The 21,395-nt window shown below is 39.8% G+C and overlaps 1 protein-coding gene across 27 annotated transcripts in view; it reads left to right on the top strand.

Moving 5' to 3' along the window:
- The window catches only part of SGK3 (serum/glucocorticoid regulated kinase family member 3), a 155,400-nt gene that overhangs the window by 78,449 nt on the left and 55,556 nt on the right, over positions 1–21,395 (top strand). For 5 of the 27 annotated variants that reach the window (XM_081503239.1, XM_081503224.1, XM_081503231.1 and 2 more), the window contains exon 1: positions 15,567–15,681. The exons of 16 other annotated variants lie outside the window; for them this stretch is intronic. The gene's annotated coding sequence lies outside the window, so the exon portion shown is untranslated. Of the gene's footprint in view, positions 1–15,566; positions 15,963–17,364; positions 17,642–21,395 lie in introns of those variants that run through there. 6 more of the 27 variants (XM_081503235.1, XM_081503220.1, XM_081503221.1 and 3 more) reach the window with 5 other exon arrangements.

Raw genomic sequence — 21,395 nt, 5'->3', positions numbered from 1 at the left:
AAAAAGCAGGTTTGTGAGGCTTCAGGTGGAGTGAATGTAGGATGACCTGGGGAGGACTGCGGTTGGCCAGTTCAGCATTTAACAGGACTCACTCCATCTGCTTCCCTGATGGCTCAGATGGTAAAGTGTCTGCCCGCAATGCGGGAGATCGGGGTTCAATCCCTGGGTCGGGAAGATTCCCTGGAGAAGGAAATGGCAACCCACTCCAGTACTCTTGCCTGTAAAATCCCATGGACAAAGGAGCCTGGTAGGTTACAGTCCATGGGATCGCAAAGAGTCGGACATGACTGAGCGACTTCACATCGTCATGTTCACTCCATCTGCTTAGGGCCCAAGGAACAGGAGAAGAATAGCATGTCACCCACATTCACAAAACCAAACAACTTTTCAAGTTATGCAAAGATAAATGAAGAGTTCTGAAATCGAGTCATGCATTTACTGTTTTAAAAAGATAAGACTATGGGACGAACTGAGAGAGTAGCATTGACATATATACACTACCATTTGTAAAAGAGATAGCTAGTGGGAAGCTGCTGTATAGCACAGGGAGCTCAGTTCAGTGTTCTGTGATGATGACCTAGATGGGTGGGGGGAAGGGAAGTCCCAGAGGGAGGGGATATATGTATACTTTAGCTTATTCATGTTGTTGTACAGCAGAAACCAACACAACATTGTAAAGCAATTATCCTCCAGTTTAAAAAAGAGAGATGATACTAATTTTGATATGTAAAATTCCATGTTTATTGATGTCCCACTCTCCCCTGACCTTACCATGTGTAGACCTGCTTATTGGTATGTTACATGCTCACAGGGTTCTTTTGCCAAAAGCATCTTTCTCAGCCTTTTCCTGCCCCTGAGAATCAATATATAGTTCAAAATAGCCAAAATCTTACATACATGATACCTCTGACTATTCAGGCCCCTAGTTTGTCCTCTTTTACTGATTATGTAAACCAATGGTTTTTTACAGGAAGGTCTCAGAACCACTTACAACTCTTAAAAATTATTGAGGATCCCAAGGAGTATTTATGTATTATGTTATATACATATATAACATATATGTATTATGTTAGTATTTATGTATTATGTATTAGATATATAATATATATATCTACTATATAAGTTAAAACTGAGAAATAAAAAATACTTTAAAAAGATAACTCCCATTACATATTAAATAAAACATTTTTAATGAAAAATAAATTCCCCCCCAACACGAAGTAATTAGATTAGCATAATTTTACACATTTCAGATCTTTTTAGTGTCTGACTTGATAGGCGACAGCTGGATACTTATACCTGCTTCCTCATTCAAACCATTACAGTATGTTGTTTTGATTGAAGTATGTGTAAAAATCAGGCCTCACAAAGCTGTGTAGTGAGAAAAAGCAGGGATGTTTTAGCAACCTTTTCCGAAAAATATGGAGATTCTTCTTTGATGCTATACCAAGACTTGGCAAGTGGTAGTTTCTTAAAGATTAGATGTAGTGTGCGTACTGAATCCGTATCAATAAACTTTTGTACTCAGTTACATTAAAGTCCAATGGTCAAAAAACAAAGCGGGGTTGGCAAGTTCCCTGGTGGTCCAGTGGTTAAGACTTCATCTTCCAATGCAGGGGGTGCCGGTTTGATCCCTGGTTGGGGAGCTAAGATCCCACATGCCTCAGGGCCAAAACCCCAAAACATAAGGCAAGAAGCAATATTGTAACAAATTCAACAAAAACTTAAAAATACTAAAACCACCTTAAAAAAGTCCAGTGGTCATTGTATTATTTTCCCACGGCTGCTATAACAAATTAATACAAACTAGGTGTCTTAAAACAACAGAAATTTACTCTCTCACGGTTTTCAGGCTAGAAGTCTGAAATCAAGGTATGAGCAGGGCTACACTCCATCCAAGGGCTTGAGTGGTTCCTTACCTCTAGTGGCTGTCTACCTCTGTGTTCACATGGTCTTCTCCACGTGTCTCACAGGGTCGTCTCTTCCATCTCTTTTAAGGGCACGTGTCCTTGGATTCAGGGCCCACGTGGATGGTCCAGATGATCTATCTCATGATCCTTTTGGGGGCCACCATTCCACCCACAGCAGTCCTCTTTCATTTTGAATAGATCCTTGATGCTTGCCTGGTTTTGTAACTTCATGGGTTAGTCATTTGGAAAAATACTGGCTCACCGATCTATGCAGATATTCCAAATGTTGACACATTTTGTCTTAACAACATGTTAAAAAAAATCATATTTGTTAATACCACCAACCAAATGAATCAGAAAACTCTTTCAGAGGAGAAAAGGAGTCAGGCTCATGGTGGCAGAAACAAATTTTCCAAAACTCTAAGTTTCACTTGAGGGCTTGAACTTTATCATTGCCAACAAATACATTGAGTTGTTTTCCTTGATGTGACAGGCTTACTTTGTTCATTTCCAAGAAAATGTCTGCCAAGTACCCAAGTTTGGCAAATGTTGTCATTTGTCAGTTGTCCTTTTGAGTAAATATGGTGTTCTATGTAAAAAGCAGCTAGTTCAGCATTTTGAACTCCAACAATCACTCAGGGATCAGCTTTCCCTCCAGACCATCTTTAGTGTACAGCAGATTGCCTTATGCATACTTCCTATTTTGTCACAGAGAAAGGTACTCAAAAGTCGAGATTCAATAAAATTAATAATTTTTACTGCTCTGTCAGGGACATCCTTAAATGAACTTGGCTTTTTTCTGTTTTTAAACTGCAAGTGAGTGACAGTAGAGAATGCAATGCGTACTAGTACCTCAGTGTGACTGCCTTAATTCAGGCCAGGGCACCAACCATTCTAGCCATTATATTACTTTTCACCATCAGTGCAAATGGCAACACAGTGAAAAAGGCAAATAACACCTTAGTGTTAGTATGAAAATAGTTAGAGCTCACAGACCCCCTGAAAGAGTCTTAGCACCTTCCAAGGGTCCACAGACTATACTTGGAAAACTGCTGGTGTATACCATTCAGTTACAACTAAATCATCATGGACTGGTTAAATTTTTAATGTATGGGTATTTCTTACATCATTAATAGGACTGTTTCCTTAGAAATGAAATATATGCATGTACCTAAAAATTTTAAAAAATGGTACAAAAAGCTTATAATGAAAAAGTCTCTCACCTCAGCATTCCTCTGAAGCAAATACTGTTTTAGGGAAAACAGCCTTTTTATTATAGAAAATTTCAAGCATATACAAAACTAGCCTGAGTTGTATAGTTAGCTTCCATAAACATGTTGCCCAGTTACAACCATTGTCTACTTATGACTAAATCTTATTTCGGCTAATCACTATCCCATCCCCCCATATACGTAATTTTGAAGCAAATCTGAGACATCAGGTCATTTCACCATAAATATTTCAGTGTTATCTCTAAAATATACACTCTTTTAAAAAACATAACACAGTAACATTATTATACCTAAAAGGAAGAACACAGTGAATTCTTAATCAGATGTTTGAATTTCCCCAGTTGCCTTATAATTTTTTCAGTTTCTTTAGTCCAATCCAGATAGGCATACATTAGAATAATATGCACTCATTAGAATTGGTAGTTGATGCATCTTTGTCTTTTAATCTTTGTTTTTTGCCTTTTGTTTTTCTTTCACAAGTTGTGTAATGAAGAAACAAGATCCTTTGACCTGTAGAATTTCCCACTAAATTTTATTAATTGCATTCCTGAAATATCATTTACCTCTGATCCCTTTGTTGCCTATAAATTGGAAGTTAGAGCTAATAATTTGCGAGATTTGGGTTCAGGTTTTTTGGCAAGAACACTTCATAAGTGCTGGTCTGTTTTTCCATCAGAAAGCTTGAAAGGTCTGGCTGGTTTTCCTTTTATGAGGTGAGTAGCTGTTGATGCTCATTGCCTTGATGCATTAACTCGTTGCTGTTGTAGCCTCCAAGTCATGTCTGACTCTTTTGAGACCCCATGGACTGTAGCCTGCCAGGTTCCTCTGTCCATGGTGTTTTCCAGGCAAGAATGCTGGGGTGGGTTCCATTTCCTTCTCCAGGGGATCCTCCCCACCCAGGAGTCAAACCCGCATCTTTTTTCTGCATTGGCAGGTGGATCTTTGTCACTGAGCCACCTGGGAAGTCCTGCGTTAACTCATTCAGTCAGTCAGTTCAGTCGCTCAGTCGTGTCCGACTCCTTGTGACCCCGTGAATCGCAGCACACCAGGCCCCCCTGTCCATCACCAACTCCCGGAGTCTACCCAAACCCATGTCCATTGAGTTGGTGATGCCATACAGCCATCTCATCCTCTGTCGTCCCCTTCTCCTCCTGCCCCTAATCCTTCCTAGCATTAGGGTCTTTTCCAATGAGTCAACTCTTCGCATGAGGTGGCCAAAGTATTGGAGTTTCAGCTTCAACATCAGTCCTTCCAATGAACACTCAGGACTGATCTCCTTTAGGATGGACTGGTTGGATCTTCTTGTAGTCCAAGGGACTCTCAAGAGTCTTCTCCAACACCACAGTTCAAAAGCATCAATTCTTTGGTGCTCAGCTTTCTTCACCGTCCAACTCTCACATCCATACATGACCACTGGAAAAACCATAGCCTTGACTAGACGGACCTTTGTTGGCAAAGTAATGTCTCTGCTTTTAAATATGCTGTCTAGGTTGGTGATAACTTTCCTTCCAAGGAGTAAGCGTCTTTTAATTTCATGGCTGCAATCACCATGTACAGTGATTTTGGAGCCCAAAAAAATAAAGTCTGACACTGTTTCCACTGTTTCCCCATCTATTTGCCATGAAGTGATGGGACCAGATGCCATGATCTTTGTTTTCTGAATTTTGAGTTTTAAGCCAAGTTTTTCACTCTCCTCTTTCACTTTCATCAAGAGGCTCTTTAGTTCTTCTTCGCTTTCTGCTATAAGTGTGGTGTCATCGGCATATCTGAGGTTATTGATATTTCTGTTAACTCATTAGGGGTTGCAAAATGGTATTTTAATTCTGTTCTTCATTCATTAGCTGGAATTCTCTAAAGAGAAACATCCCCTCATCAACTCTTTGGCTAATTTAGGGTATAGTTTGTATTGGAAAGGCATGACAAAGGCTTGATTTTTATTCTTTATTTACCAGTTTTTTTTAAAAAAATGGCTTAGTTCCTTAACATCATTGAAAAGTAATCCTTAAGGTTTGTTTTGTATTTTTTAGTATCTTTGTAAACTCCTGGACTTAACATTCAACGTGTTTCACTTCATCACTGTCATTATTATTGCTTGCTACTGCTACTGCTAAGTCACCTCAGCCGTGTCCGACTCTGTGCGACCCCATAGACGGCAGCCCACCAGGCTCCGCCGTCCCTGGGATTCTCCAGGCAAGAACACTGGAGTGGGTCGCCATTTCCTTCTCCAATGCATGAAAGTGAAAAGTGAAAGTGAAGTCGCTCAGTCCTGTCTGACTCTTAGCTACCCCATGGACTGCAGCCTACCAGGCTCCTCCATCCATGGGATTTTCCAGGCAAGAGTACTGGAGTGGGGTGCCATTGCTTAGGCTCTATTTTCCATCTTTGGTTAACTCTTTCAGTGACCTCTTGGGGCTTTGATATAACTCTAGTAATCACTGACATCATACCAGGGAATAAGGAAGACCAGGCTCATCTGTACATAGACTGTAGCCCGCCAGGCTCCTCTGTCCTTGGAATTCTCATCTGTACACTTCCTGGTCAGCCAATTCTACAGGGAGCCTTAACTCATTTTATGTGTGTATGTGTTAGTCGGTCAGTCGTGTCTGACTCCTTGTGATCCCATAGAATGTAGAGTTCTCCAGGCAAGAATACTGGAGTGGGTAGCCATTCCCTTCTCCAGAGGATCTTCCCTAACCAGAGATTGAACCCAGGTCTCCTGCATTGCAGGTAGATTCTTTAGCATCTGAACCACCAGGGAAGCCCTAACTCATTTTAATGGTAAATATTTAGAGACCACTATCCAGATGCAGGTGGTGCTCATTTCCTGGAATGGTCATTGATTTTAGACCTTTTCTGCCAGAGCTGAGTAATACATATATATGTGTATTTTACAGATAAAATACAAAACAGAATGTTACTTCCAACCAAAATTCAGTACTTTAGATTTGTTTTTTATTTTAAATCACCTAGACCTCTTTTCTCCCACATCAAAATTCTTGATTCTTAAAGACACAAAGGTAGTTACTTATTTTATTTACCCCACCAACAATATGATTGCTTGAATTTAAGATTTTAAGGTTTTTTTTTTTTCCAGTTCCTTTTGTCCTTAGGGTTCACCCTCCTAGAAATATAATTTGTTTTGAAGTCACTTGAAACAGTTCCTCTAATCAGCTTAGCTAGGTCTCTTGAGAAGGTGTAATCTTGAGAAGGAACCATATTTAATCTTCTCTGCTTTTAGTTGCTGTTTTATTTCCCTGCATATCTCTATATAATGAATGTATATCTTTCTTGGTTTTTGTCAACTTTGAACATACAGTTACATATAATAAATAAAACTTGAACTCCTCCCCTCACTGTAGTAAGGTCACCATTTTTAAATACTCCATTTATCGCTCTATAACTTTTATATTTAAAAACATTTGTTTCTTTTTCTATCAAAAATAGATGGTGAGATTGAAAGTGATTGAAATTTTATACACTTAAGGTACTATACATAGGACCCACTGTGCATATTAGGTAATCAGTACTTACTAAATTGAGTATTTATTATACTCTCTGCCAAATAAAATGTTAGTCTTCAATTAATGCAGGTATCAGTTAAATTAATAATTAGTAATTTATAACTCATGATGTCAGATTAAAGAATTAGAATCAGGAATAGTCAAATTTGTCTCCTTTCCTTTTTCCCTCATTCTCTGTAAATGACTTGGGATGTTGCATCACTTTTTTAATGTTTCTGTTATTCTGTTTTTAAAAGATATGTTATTGTGATGCAAATTTGGTATGAATAGAGAAAAATTACAAAGGAAGAGAACTTGAAAGTGTTTTAATTAGGTAAAGGGTTAATCTACAATAAAATCTTAGAAAGTAAATTCATATGAATGAAGTTGTTAATGCTGAACTCTGGGACCCAAACTAGAAAAAAGCAAAAAACTTTTCTTTATTTATACCATAATCTATTGAATCATGAAAATAAGGTAGAAAACGATTTCCCACCCTTAGCATACAAAAGAATGCATAAAAGTGACCTTGTGATCTCTGTGTCCATTAATGGAATCTGAATTAGGCAGCATTTTAAAGGAAACATGGGTAATTAATCATGGATTAAAACTTACTGACCATATCATATAAATCATTTCAGACAAATTTAAACCCAAAGGCCTACTCCAAATTCCAGTGTCAAATAAAATTATAGAGTACATTATTAATAAGATGACTTTCTGCATGCAAGATTAATAGAAAAGACTTTTGAGAGTTGAGAAAAGGATTTAATTGGATGTCGAATTCAAAGATTTTATTTCCTAAGATGAACAACTTCTAATTGTTATTTTGGTCCACTGCTATATGAGATGAATGCAATTACATCATAGGTTACTAATTCTCTTTTATAGAGTTAGATTCCTTCACTATAACATTAATGTTTATGTAAACCAACATGCATTTAAGCAAAAAGATACATAAGCACTGTTTTATACAAGAATTATATTGGAATTTGAGGTACAGAAAAATCACACTTTGAAATTATATTGCCAAAAGTCTTTATCAAATTATCAGGCTCCTTTATATTTCAGTGTCTACAGTCCCATTGTGTACTTATACTTTTATTGTGTTCCTTTATTATATACATATAATATCCTATATTATATCCGGTTACAGCTTTAATCGTGTGTTACATTGTGTTCCTGCTTCAAATTTGTTTCTCAGTCAAAATGCTTTCAGTCTTCCCTGATTGCTCAGATGGTAAAGAATCCACCTGCAATGCAGGAGACCCAGGTTCGATCCCTGTGTTGGGAAGATCCCCTGGAGAACAGTATGGCTACCCGCTCCACTCCAGTACTCTTCCTGGAGAATTCAATGGATAGAGGAGCCTGGCAGGCTAAGTCCATGGAGTCATAAAGAGTTGGACACAAATAAGCAACTAACACTTTCACTTTCAAGAGACTTTCAGTACAGTGAAATCAAGTTTAGTTCTAAAAATTACCAACTATCTCAAAATTTCAAACACAAAGTCTGAAAAAGAAGTGAAAGTTTCATATTAACTTGCTCTGAAATATTAGGAAATTTTTAGGAAATATTAGGAAATGTTTTATTGGACACTCATTGACCTTTCCAAGCCATTTTATTATGCACAGTAAAACTCCTGTTGTAGAGAGGTGACACAGCATAGTAGTTAAGTGTATGGACTCTGGAGAAGTCCAGTGGTTAAGACTCCATGCTCCCAATACAAGGGACATGGGTTGGACCTGTTAGGGAACTAAGATCCCACATGCAGTGCGGTGTGACCCAATAAATAAATAAATAAAAACATGGAATCTGGAACCAAAGTACCTGGGCTCTGGGACTTCCCTGGTGGTCCAGAAGTTAAGACTGTACTCCCAATGCAGAGGGTGCGGGTTCAATCACTGGTCAGGGAACTAGATCCCACATGCCACATTTAAGAGGTCGTATGCTGCAACTAAAGATTTCATGTGCTGCAAGTAAAAAAAGGAAAAAGATCCTGTGTGCCACAACTAAGATCCAGTACAACCAAATAAATAAAACATTTTTAAAAAACAAAGTACCTGGGTTCTAATCCCAAGCATACTAGTTACTGGCTAAGTGACATTTGGCCATGTTACTTCACTTTGTGTTTTTTCACCTATAAAATGGGGTGATAATTTTATATAGCTCATAGTCTTATTGTGAGGCTCAATATATATAAAGTGCTTGGAGAGTGCAGCACATATGTGCTATAGAACTGTTATTAATGGAAATTATTATTATGATTTGTACTGTTAGCATTAGAAATTATTAAGGATACAAATAATTCTAGTTATTTTATATTAGTGTTCAGAAATATTTTTATAACCATTTCATCAGGAAATTGTAATATTACCCCATGTAATTTACAAAGTGTTTTAGACATTCTGGAACCAAATATACTCCCAGGAAAACACATGTCTAGTCTTGTAATGAAAGCCGAGAGGATTCATATTCAGAAATTAATTTTCTATTCATCTTTTTCCTTTAATAAGTATTTAGATGTCTTTTCTGTTTAAGAGTGTCCTAAGGATCCTGGGAATAACAGGATGAATTACTTATGGATCTTTTTGACAATTCCTGGATAATAGAGGATATATAGATACAAAGAAATACTCTGAGGTAGAAAACAAGAGATGCAGATAAAATGCTCATAAGAGCTTACAGGAAAGAGAGCATCCCCACTAAAAGATTTAAAAAAATTTTTTTTAAGGAGCTTGTACTTGAATAATGCCTTGAAAAATCAGTTCAACTTATATAAAGAGAGAAATGAAGTCTGTGTTGCATATAAAGGAAAGGGCTTGTTTTGCTTAGAGCACGGAGTGCAAGAAGGGGAAGTAAAGTTCATATGATAGTCAAAATATAGAGAATCTAGGAGGCTAAGCTGATAAGATCTCATTCAGTCATCATTAAGGTTTTTTTTTTAATTAAAGTGAAATCCATATAACATAAAGTTAACCATTTTTAAGTGGACAATTTAGTGATATTTTTATTATTTACAATGTTTTGCAACCACTACTTCTATCTAGTTGCAAACATTATCATCACCCTAGAATTAAACCTCATGTGCATTAATGAGTTATTGACCAGTCCCTCAGTCCCTAGCAACTACCAGCCTGCTCTCTTTTCCTTTGGACCTAATCCTGAGTATTGTATGTAGGTGGCTTCATTCAGGCTGTAAATTCTTGTGTCTAACTTCTTTCCCTTAGCATGATGTTTTTGCATTCACCCACCTTGTAGCATTCATCAGTGCTTCATTCCTTTTTATGACTGACTCGTATTCCATTGAGTATATGTACCACAGTTTGTCTATGTGGATGGACATTTGGTTGTTTCCATCTTTTGGTTGTTGTGAATAATGCTATTAACATACATGTATAAATATTTATTTGGTTAACTGTTTTCAGTTCTTTGGGATATATATCTAGGTGTGAAACTGCTGGGTCACATGGTAATTCTATATTGAACTTTTTGAAGAACTGCCAGATTGTTTTCCCCAGCAGCTGCGCCATTTTACTTTCCTACCAACAATGTACGAGGGCTCCAGTTTATCCACATCCTCACTAACAGTTTCTACTAAGTTGATTATTGATTATTATTTTTACCCTAGTACATGTGAAGTTGTATCTCTTTGTAGTTCTGATTTGCATTTTTCTAATGACTAGTGATATTGAACATCTTTTCATGCCTTGTTGGCCATTTATGTATCTTCTTAGGAGAAATGTCTATTAAGGTCCTTTGCTGACTTTTTAATTGTGTTATTTATCTTTTTGTTGAGCTGTACAACTTCTTTATCCTGGATAGTAGACTCTTAACAGATATATGATTTGCAGTTGTATTTTCTCACTCTATAGATTGTCATTTTAATTTCCTGATAATGACCTTTGATTCACAAAAAGTTTTAACTCTTTTTGGCATCATATCTAAGAATTGAAGTCTAATTTACCTATTTTTTATTTTATTGGTCATGTTTTTGGTGCCATATCTAAGAATCCATTGTCAAATCCAGTGTTGTGAAAATTCACCCCTGTGTTTCCATCTAAGAGTTTTAATTGTTTTTAGTCTTTTAAGTCATTGATCCATCTTCAGTTAATTTTTGCATATGGTGTGAGGGAGGAGTCCAGTTTGATTCTTTTACATGTGAATAGCCAGTTGGCCAAGCACCATATGAAGAGACTATCCTTTTCCCATTGAATCATCTTGGCACTCTTGATGAAAATTAGTGGGCGATGGATGTACAGGTTTATTTATTAACTCCATTCTATTCTAGTGGTCTATAGAGCCATCTTTATGCTGAGACCATGCTGTTTTGATCATTATAGCTTTGTGATAAAATTTGAAATCAGTAAGTGTGAGACCTTGTTCAGTATTGTTTTGGCTATATGGCCCCCCTGCAATTCTTTGTGAATTTGAGGATCAGTTTTTCCATTTCTGCAAAACAACAAAATTATCAAAGACTCTGAGAACCTAAATGTGAAAAGGAGGGAAGATTTAGGGAGAAGTCCAAGAAGAATCCAAGGTTTTGAACTAGTGTGACTGGGTATGAGTAGGTACTATGAATAAAAGATAATTGAAGGGAAAACCATTAATTTATTCATTTATGAGGGGAGATATTTAGCAGGTAGTTAGAAATTTGGAACTATAGTTGAGAAAGAGGTAATGATTCAGATAGACTTCCCAGGTGGCACAGTGGTAAAGAACCCACCTGCCAATGCAAGAGATGGGGGTTCAATCCCTGGATTGGGAAGATCCCTAAGAGGAGAAAATGGCAACCTGTACCACTATTCTTGCCTGGAGGATTCCATGGACAGAGGAGCCAGGCAGGCTACAATCCATGGGTCTCAAAGAGTTGGACATGACTGAGTGGGTGTGACACAAACACACACACACACGCACAGAGTTACTCTCCAGTACCAAAGCAAGACCTTTCTGAATACTCTCCTGATTGAATTGAATTGGGAGGTTTTCTAGCTGGCCTGGTGTGAACAGCCACTATTCCTGGCCCTCTGTGAGTGCTCAGTATTGTTCCTTCTGATGCTTCAGTGGCTTGTTCTTTTCTCAACCCTGAGTAGTTTCCTTCCATGCGTGCACTGACCAGCTCTGCTGAATTCTCAAGGAGGACCCTTTGCAGATCTCTGGGATTCTCTGTTGTTTGTCTGTCTCCCCTCGACTTTGTCCTGTGAATTCCAGCTATCTTGTTCTCCCTGAACTTGCAGCTCCATCTCCTCAGCTCAGGGAATCTGCTGGACTTGCCTGCGATTCCCCTTTCCATGGACTGTAATTTCTCTGAAGGTTATAAACTGAGGTAAACTTTGTTCACTTCCCATCCCTGAGGGATCACTCTCCTTCACTGCCTAACATGCAATATCTTAAGAACTGTTGTTTTATATATGTTATCTGTTTCCTTGTTGTTGGTTTACATGGGAAGGCAAATATGGTCCTTGTTACTCCATCTTACTCTTCTGGATTCAGCGATTCCCCCAAGGCTCTGCTTTTCTTTTTTTTGGCTGCACTGGGTCTTTGTTTCTTTGCACAGGTCTTCTCTAGTTGTGGTTAATGGGGCCTACACTGTTGTGTTGTGCTGTCTTCTCATTGCTGTGGCTTCTCTTGTTGTGGAGCACAGGCTCTAGATGCGCTGGCTCAGTAGTTGCAGTTCCCTGGGCTCTAGAGCTTGGGCTCAATAGTTGTGACGCATGGGCTTTGCCGCTCCAGAGCATGTGGGATCTTCCTGGATCAGGGATCAAACCGTGTGCCCTGCATTGGTGGGTGGGGTCACGAGGTAAGTCCCAAGGCTCTGCTCTTAAGAGTCACCTCACACTCTGAGGAGAGGAAAAGTTCCAAGAGTCTATAATAAATAGCCTCTGGTACAACCACTCTGGTAAAATGAAGTGTGACTGTTGTTTAGTCTGCCTGTTTAATACTTCTTAAATTTCTAGAATATTAGAAAGGTTTGCTGTGACTGGTGATTTATAGATTGTTTAGGGCAGACTTCAGAGCTCTGTGGCCTCCCTTAAACATACCAGTGACATTTTCAAAACACAAGGAGCCATTGATAGATTGCAAATCAGTTTTCACTCTTTTACTTGGTAGTGGTTCTGCAAACTTGGTTCTGCTTCTACTTGTTTTGTTTGGGTAAGGTTGCAGTGAAGGAAATTTTACTTTCTAAAGATCTTAATAGTACCTAGGGCCCCTAACACAGACAGTTTACTGTGAATCAAGGGTTTATTTCTGGAATACTAAAACCTTTTCTAGTCCAACACCAAGAGGTGCTGTGTGACTCTTGTTTAGCTTATTCTTGAAAGTTTATTTGAAATTAGAAAGGGAAACTCCTACAGCTTTATTTGCATGAAAAAGAAAAGGCCAGTATTTTAATTATAGCAAGGGAGAGAGAGATTCTGAAAATAATCATAATCTGATGAATATATTTTTAAGCACTCAATATAGGGGCTTCCCTGGTAGCTCAGATGGTAAAGTGTCTGCCTACAATGCGGGAGACCCAGGTTCGATCCCTGGGTCAGGAAGATCCCCTGTGGTGGGCACGGCAACCCACTCCAGGATTCTTGCCTGGAGAACCCATGGACAGAGGAGCCTGGTGGGCTACAGTCCATGGGGGTCACAAAGAGTCGGACACAACTGAAGCAACTTAGCACACACACATAGGTACATCACTTGTTTGGCCATGGGGTGACAAAGAATGGGTCAGCTACTTTTTATTTTTATGTACCTCCATGAATCTCAAAGATTTGGTCTTCAAAACAAGCAAGTCTTATTTGATAATAATTTATTTTCCTGTGTTTTTGATCAGTCACATATAACTGCCCATCAAAACTTTGGCTGTTGTTGTTTAGTTGCTAAGTTGTGTTCAGTGCTTAGACTCTGTGGACTGTAGACCACTAGGCTCCTCTGTCCATGGTTTAACTTGAAGTAATTGTGTAACTTCAGCATTGTATAATTTCAGACAAAAACAGAGAATCTTTCTGTGATAGGTAACCTGTATAGCCTAATTGTAGATGAATATATAGTTTCTTTTAGGCTTTTTGAGATATTGAAAATAGCTTTTTCTTCCTGGATTGGCTGGAGCTTGGGGACATTCAGTAAACAGCTTATGGTTTAGTTTTGAAGATAAACGTGATAAATAACAGAGAAAACAAAACAAGTAGTTGTTGCTGAGTGCCAAGTGGAACAGTACAGATTCTAAGCATTGCAGCCATTTTATTGCATAGAGAGGTTCTTGAGCTGAGCTATTGTAGTCCTGACAGGTAACTAGGACTGAGGAGAGGTATTCTGAGCAGCAAATAGTCGCTGTAAGTGTGCCATGGCAGAAGCATTGGCTGTTTATTGAGGGTACCATACAGTGAGAAGACAGTCTGTCAGACAAATGTGTACATACACAGAGAGCAGATGGAGATTGTAGGTGGAAAAAGTAAGTGAGGGTCAGATACAAGATTCTGAGTTCTTTGCATTTGTACTCTGTACAGAGATGACAGTGAAAATGAGAAGGGTCATTGAAGAGACCTTGAAATGGAGAAAATCGAGGACCTAATGACTAGTTGTGAGGCTTGAGAAGGAAGAAGCGTCTAAACTTTTGAGCTAGGACCAGAGTGCTACTATTATAACAAATAGAAAATTCAGAGAGGAGAGCTTCAATGAAGTGATGCCAGAGATCTCTGAGGCTTTTCCTAAAAATCCCAATTTCTCTGTGTGTCAGCACCTTTCCCATGGCCCTTCTCCCTTAATCATTGAACCTGGTAGGATAATGTGGAGTGAGGAAGGGTATTTAGAGATCATGAGGTCTCCAGGCCTAATCACTTCACTCTACAGATAATAAAATTGAGGACTTCAGATATTGTGACTTCTATTCAGGCCACACAGCTAGGCTGGCTTCTTGGCACTATTTTCAGAAAATCTTCTAGCAAAGATTTCTGCATATCATTCCTGTTTGTTGGCAAAGTGAGTTGTGTGTTTCCCCACCATAATTCAATTAGTTATTGACTTGATTCCTTAAATTGTTTTTTCACCTTCCCAAATCAAATAAATTAATAATTAAAATAATTCCTTTCCAGAGATCTGATTTTTTTTTCTCCTCTTTATCCATACACACCATCGCAAACTTCATAGTAGTACACAATGGGCATTAATGCCAAACTCGGGTCTGCTCTCTTTAAAAGTTGTTTGAGGGGAGCTGTTTGAAGGGAAAGGGAATGGTTAACATTAATTTAAATCTGGAGTGATGGTTGGATGGCATCACTGACTCATGAGTTTGAGCAAACTCAGGGAGATGATGAAGGACAGGGAAGCCTGGCATGCTGCAGTCCATTGGGTCGCAAAGAGTTGGACACGACTGAGTGACTGAACAACAAATCTGGAGTGAGGATTCTTTCTGGGAGTCCTTTCCACAATTTTTAAAACAAGAAGGCTGTGTGATGAAGATCAGTAAAGGAATTGCTTCCTTTCTTTGCCCCTGGAAACCGTTCCCTATGACTTCTCACGCTTGGAACCCAGAATTCGTGTGACTGTCCGAAAAGAATGAGATTAGCCAATGCCCTGAATAAATGAACTCTTGTTATGTTACGTTGTCTCATCCAGTCCAACACCTTAGCTGGAACCTGGGCAGAGTGCCCTCTCTTCCCTTCCCCAAGCCTCTTTCCTCATCCTACCCCACAAGGCTGTGTCTCTCCTTTCACCCTTTCCCTCTGCTAGCGTCCCGCCCTTCCTCCCTTGGGGTCAGACAACCCCAGGCCCTACGGGTCTGCTACCGGCCTACAGCTCCTCTCGGAAGCTCCGCCCCCAGAGGCTGAGGGGGTGGGGCCGAATGAGCAAAAGCCCTGCCCCCCCGCGGCTTGGGCGGGGCTAGCGGCCGAGACGGCGCCGTCGATTGGTGGGGGCGTGGCTTGCCGCGGGGGGCGGGGAACGCGGCGGGGGTCGCTGGGGGCGGGAGGCGCGGCGTGGAAGCCTGTGGAGTGTGGCGCAGCTGTGGCCGCGCTTCCCGCTTGCCACGCGCTGGGCGTCTGTCCCCGAAGGTAAGCGTGGGCAGGCGGCCCGGCGCTGCTCCGACCCGGTGGAGGCACCCTTGGGGGGCGCGCCAGAGGCAGGTGTGGTTTGGCCGGACGGGTCCCGATACCACTTCCGCGCGGAGCAGGAGCGCCCGGCGCGGGCGGTCGGCCCCGTGGCGTGAGCCCCGAGAGGGAGGAAGGGAGGGAGACAGGGTCGGGCTCTAGCTTCGGAGCGCGTGTTAACCGCACTAGCTCCAGGCCACGAAACTCTTCCCTCCACCCACCACACAAATCTCGAGAGACCTCAGGTACTGCAGAGACTTTATACTTTGTAACGTACATGTCTAGTTAGTGGTTCAAAAACTGTAGGAGAAACTCGGCAGTGAGCTTACCGGGAGCCTTTATTTTGATTTCGTGTTACAAAGTTTGCAAGAAGAGTGCGGCTGGTAATGGGACTGTTATTTCAACAAGGACACGGAGGTTTGCACAGGCAGTGGGTTGTGGAGATTAAGCGGGCAGGCTTTGAAGCTGGAATGCTGGGGTTTGAATCCACTTATTAATTATGAAAACTCCGGCAGTTTGCTTAACTTTTCTATGACTGTTTTTGCATGCGTATAGTGAGAATAATAATAGATCCAGCATTATAGGATTTTTTTCTGAGGATTAAATGAGTTACTACTTAGTAGTGTCTGGCTCATGTTAGTCCCTCAGTCGTGTCTGACTCTTTTGAGGCCCCGTGGTCTGTCCATGAGATTCTCCAGGCAAGAATTCTGGAGTGGGTTGCCATTCTCTTCTCCAGGGGATCTTCCCTACCTAGGGATTGTACCTGGGTCTCCTGCATTGCAAGCATAGTCCACAGTAACTTGGGCCGTTTTCTTTGTTATGCAATCAGATGGGCATTCATCTTCAAAACAGTAGAAAGAAAAACCTTCCTGCAGAACCATTGCTTGGAGGTTGCTTTGGAACAGTTTTCAAAGACTGAGTCCCACTGGAAAAGGTCTCATTACTATTCTGTCGTGCTGGAGATGTGATCATCTACCTTCTTCCAAATCAATACCACTCTCAAATGATACCGAAACCTCAGCATCTTGAGGGTTCTTCGCAAAGAGGCGTGAAGAAAGGCAGCACTTTTTCAGTGAGTGTAGCCTCATTTTAAACACTGAAATCTGGTGCTCAAAAAGTTCATCTCACTTTATACAGAACTTTTAAGTTGTACTCTTTTGGGTGGGTACTTATTTGTAATATTATTGCAAAATGAGGTAAACCAGAGTAGGTAAACTAACCATCATAAGAATCCTAACTTGCCAGGTTAAAACTCAGTATTGAAAGGAATCTGAAAAATCAGATGGGCTGCCCTTCATAGATGAAGATCAGACCCAAAGATCCAAAACCAGTAAGTGACAGGGCTTAGACTAGAATTCAGCTCTGCTGAGAAGCAGATTATAAAATCAAAGGATGATATTACTTCTGGTGTTGATGTTAGTACTATTTTTATTTTTGACAGTTTTATGGTGCTGTGAATGATTTTTCTCTCAGCATCATCCTGCTTCATAGTTTAATTGCATGATTCATAATCATTCTTTAGCACCTTTGATTTAAATCACAAGTCTCAGAGTTGCCACATCAATGATTGCTTTGAGAACAAGATGATTGTCTTCAGCTTTGTACAAACATGTTCTAACAGCACTTTGGTTTTGTTATTTTATACAGCCCTTTTCTCTCATGTAAGGAATGTAAACAGCCAGTGTAAACACATTGACCTTCTAGGCAGTTTATTATCATTGTGTTATTGGTGAAGTTTCCTTGGTTGGGTAAGATAGTTACCAAATGCTAGCCCAAGGAAATCAGACTTGAGTCCCAGTCATGAAAGAGATACGTTGCAGTTGCCGCTAACTTCAAAAGCGTCCTGAAGTGAAATTATTTGGAGATACTGGTTTGTTGCTTGCTGACTCTTCCCTGGCTCCTTGTCGAGTCCACTCCCTCACCTGTAGGTATTTGTTCAGATGTTGCTGTATCAGTCAGACCTTCCTGTTTAAAATCCCTTTCAGCCCTACTCTTCCTGTTATATATATTTGCCTGTCTATCTACTTGTCTGTTATCTGTTGTCTGCCACGAGACAGTAAGTTCCATGAGGGCAGGGGTGCTTGCAGGTTGTGTCCAGTGCTATTCTGGAAGTGACTGGAAACAGTGTCTGGCACCAGGGAGGGTCACATGCAGGCATTTCCAGCTAGGAGTAATAATTACTTAAGCCAGTTCACCATTCATTTTGCTGTGTTCCACCCTCCCCCTATTTTTAGTTATTTGTCCTATTGTGTTAGTCGCTCAGTTGTGTCCAGCTCTTTGCGATTCCTTGGACTGTAGTCCACCAGGCTCCTCTGTCCATGGAATTCTCCAGGCAAGAATACTGGAGTGGGTTGCCATTTCCTTCTTCAGGAGATCTTCCTGACCCAGAAGTCAAACAGGGTTTCCTGCAGGCAGGAAAGATTGCAGGCAGATTCTTTACTGTCTGAGCCACCAGGGAAGCAAAACCTGGAGGCAGTGTTGATTCTTCCTTCTCCTTGGCACTCCATGTGCAGATAATAGCTACTGACTTAGTTCTCTTGTCAGTTTTTCGCAATCCTGCCATTCCTGTTGCTGCCACATTCCCGTGTCTTCAAGCCCTCCTGCATTCCATTTCGTCCTCTACACCTGCAGCTCGACTAGCTCCCTTCTCGTTTGCCTTCACATCCTCACCCGCAGGATGAAATCCAGCGTGAGAAGACTGGCGCTGGGTTCTCTGTAACACGATCTCAAGTCCACTTTTCCAGCCTGTGTCTCCCACATAGAAGAAAAGTGATTTCCAGCCTGTACTTGCAAATGTGAAAGTAAAATAAGGCTTGGATGGTGATTCCCTATAAAATTCCAGGGTTGCCTCACAGCAGTTTCTCTTTCTTTTTTTGTTAATAAGTAGGTCTTTTCCTCCAAGTGGACAGGAATTCTGACAAATGGGACTAAATGACTGTTACCTGTTTGTCCTGAGGACGTTTGCTGCTGTTTCTAAGTGCCCAGCCTTCAAAACCTCTCACATGTTACCTATTATCACATGTTACATGTTACCATGTTATCTGCTACTGCAGATACCTATATAGGTTTAGTTGGAAATGGTATTTCCTGCCTCTGAAGTCTAGTGACTTTTCATGACTTTTAAAGAACTTACAACACTCTGATTGTAGTTCTCTGGGCATTTGTTTTTTCTTTTTTGGTACATACAAGCTCCTGGAGGACAGAAAGCATGCACACACAAATTCCAGTTACTTTTTTGAGGAAAACTAGCTACGCACCCACTTTGCTGTTTTTTAAATAAAATAAAGTTCACCTTAATAGGTCTTTAAATCATGAAATATTGATCCTCAGCCATCATTTCTACAAGATGGACACTCTAGGAAGAAGGCAAGGGAAGCTCAGTTCTAGAAAGATTCTTAATAAAGTACCGAGATCTGGATTTTTGGAAGGAAGAGCAATAGACCCAACACCCATGTAGACGGCCAGGCCCAAGTTTAAAAAAAATACACCGACTCACTCAGAAAACCGTTAGAACAAGATAGATTCATGGAGTCATCTGCAGCTTTGGATTTTCTTGTGAGGAGTTATTCCTAAGCTGTATTTCGTATTTGCACCTCTTGACATGAATAATACTGTCTCCCTTTGTTTTCTGAGCTGGAAGACTGAACATTCTCTTCTGACCTGCAGAGAGCAGTTGACCTTCTTTTCCTTCATTGTTTCATAAAATGTTTGTGCTTCTTTTGTTGTTTATTTTCTGGATATATGGAGAGGATATATGCCGGAAGTTTTTAAATTCTTCAGAGAAAGGTGACAGATACAAGATACTTGAATTTGTCTGTTGTTGAAGCTTCCGGTTTTATTAAGTCTTCTGTCAGCATTTGGTTTCATGTATTTTGCTTCATTTCATTATAAACATGCCCTTGCACGTATTCTAGCTGAGTGATTGCTTTTATTTTACTTGTGATTTTTTTTCCCCCTAATAGATTAAAACTTGTTTACAGAACTTGTGTAGACATTTCTGCAGTTTAATTTTCTTTCCTTCTCTCTTGCCTCCCAAACCTCAACTGGAGTTTTTCCATTCTAGGACACTCATTAGCCTAATTTAGTTTCTTACAAGTATCTTCTAAACTTATTTTACCATTGCTGGGATGAATCTGTAGTTTCTATTGACAGGAAAGAGTTGGTAGTGAAAAAAATACACATATGTTAAGTCCTAATTTTTGTGGATTTTTAAAATAATTATTATTGGAGTATAGTTGATTTCCAGTGTTTTGTTAGTTTCAGGTGTACAGCAAAGTGAGTCAGTTTTACATATACATGTATCCACTCTTTTTTAGATTCTTTTCTCATATAGGTTCTTACAGAATAATGAGTAGAGTTTCCTTTGCTATACAGTACTGCTGCTGCTACTGCTGAGTCACCTCAGTCGTGTCCGACTCGGTGCGACCCCATAGATGGTAGCCCACCAGGCTCCGCCGTCCCTGGGATTCTCCAGGCAAGAACACTGGAGTGGGTTGCCATTTCCTTCTCCAATGCATGAAAGTGAAAAGTGAAATTGAAGTTGCTCAGTCGTGTCCGACTCTTAGCGACCGCATGGACTGCAGCCTACCAGTCTCCCCCATCTATGGGATTTTCCAGGCAAGAGTACTGGAGTGGGGTGCCATTGCCTTCTCCGTTGCTATACAATAGGTCCTTATTAGTTATCTATTTTATATATAGTGGTGGATATATGTCATTCTCAATCTCCCAGTTTATCCCCCTTCCCTTCCATAGGTTTGTTTTCTACAACCATAGGTTTGTGGGTTTGTTTTCTGCATCTGTGATTCTTTCTGTTTTGTAAAATAATTCATTTCTACCATTCTTATAGATTCTACATACAGATGATATCATATGATATTTGTCTTTCTGTGTCTCACTACACTCCATATGACAATCTCTAAGTCTATCCATATTGCTGCAAATGGCATTATTTCATTTTTCCTTATGGCTGAATAATACTCCATTGTATATTTGTACCACATCTTTATTCACTCCTCTCTTGGAATTTAGGTTGCTTTCATGTCTTAGCTATTGTAAATAGTGTTGCAGTGAACATTGGAGTGCATTTATCTTTTTGAATTATGGTTTTCTCCGGATATATGCCCAGGAGTGGGATTGCTGGATCATATGATAGTCCTATATTTAGTTTTTTAAGAAACATCCATACTGTTCTCTATTATGTACCAATTTACATTCCCACTAACAGTGTAGGAGGGTTCCCTTTTTTCCACACCTTCTCCAGCATTTATTTTTTGTCGATTTTTTGATGATGGCCATTCTGACCAGTGTAAGGGGATATCTCACTGTAGCTTTGATTTGCATTTCTCTAATAATTGGTGATGTTGAAGATCTTTTCATGTGTTTATTAGTCATCTGTGTGTCTTCCTTGGAGAGATGTTTGTTTAGATCTTCTGCCCATTTTTTTGATTAGGTTAAGACCTAATTTTTGAAATGTTAAAACTTAAAGGTAAAAATCTGCATCTTTACTAACAACAGCTAATGTGAGGTCAGGATTTAAAGCAAACATACTACAATTTAAATTGAAAGTGTACTATAATTTAAATTTGTAATTGATTGTAAATTTTGTCTTTGGGAAATTTCTTGTAATGTGCTAACCAGTGAAGTTTTGCTGTCAGAAAAAAAACCTTGAAAGCAAATAT

Source organism: Giraffa tippelskirchi, chromosome 6 (genome assembly GCF_054371585.1).
Source record: "Giraffa tippelskirchi isolate mGirTip1 chromosome 6, T2T-mGirTip1v1.2.pri, whole genome shotgun sequence".
Classification (NCBI taxonomy): Eukaryota; Metazoa; Chordata; class Mammalia; order Artiodactyla; family Giraffidae; genus Giraffa; species Giraffa tippelskirchi.
Note: the sequence above shows the minus strand (reverse complement) of the source record. Positions and strands in the feature narration are given on the sequence as shown.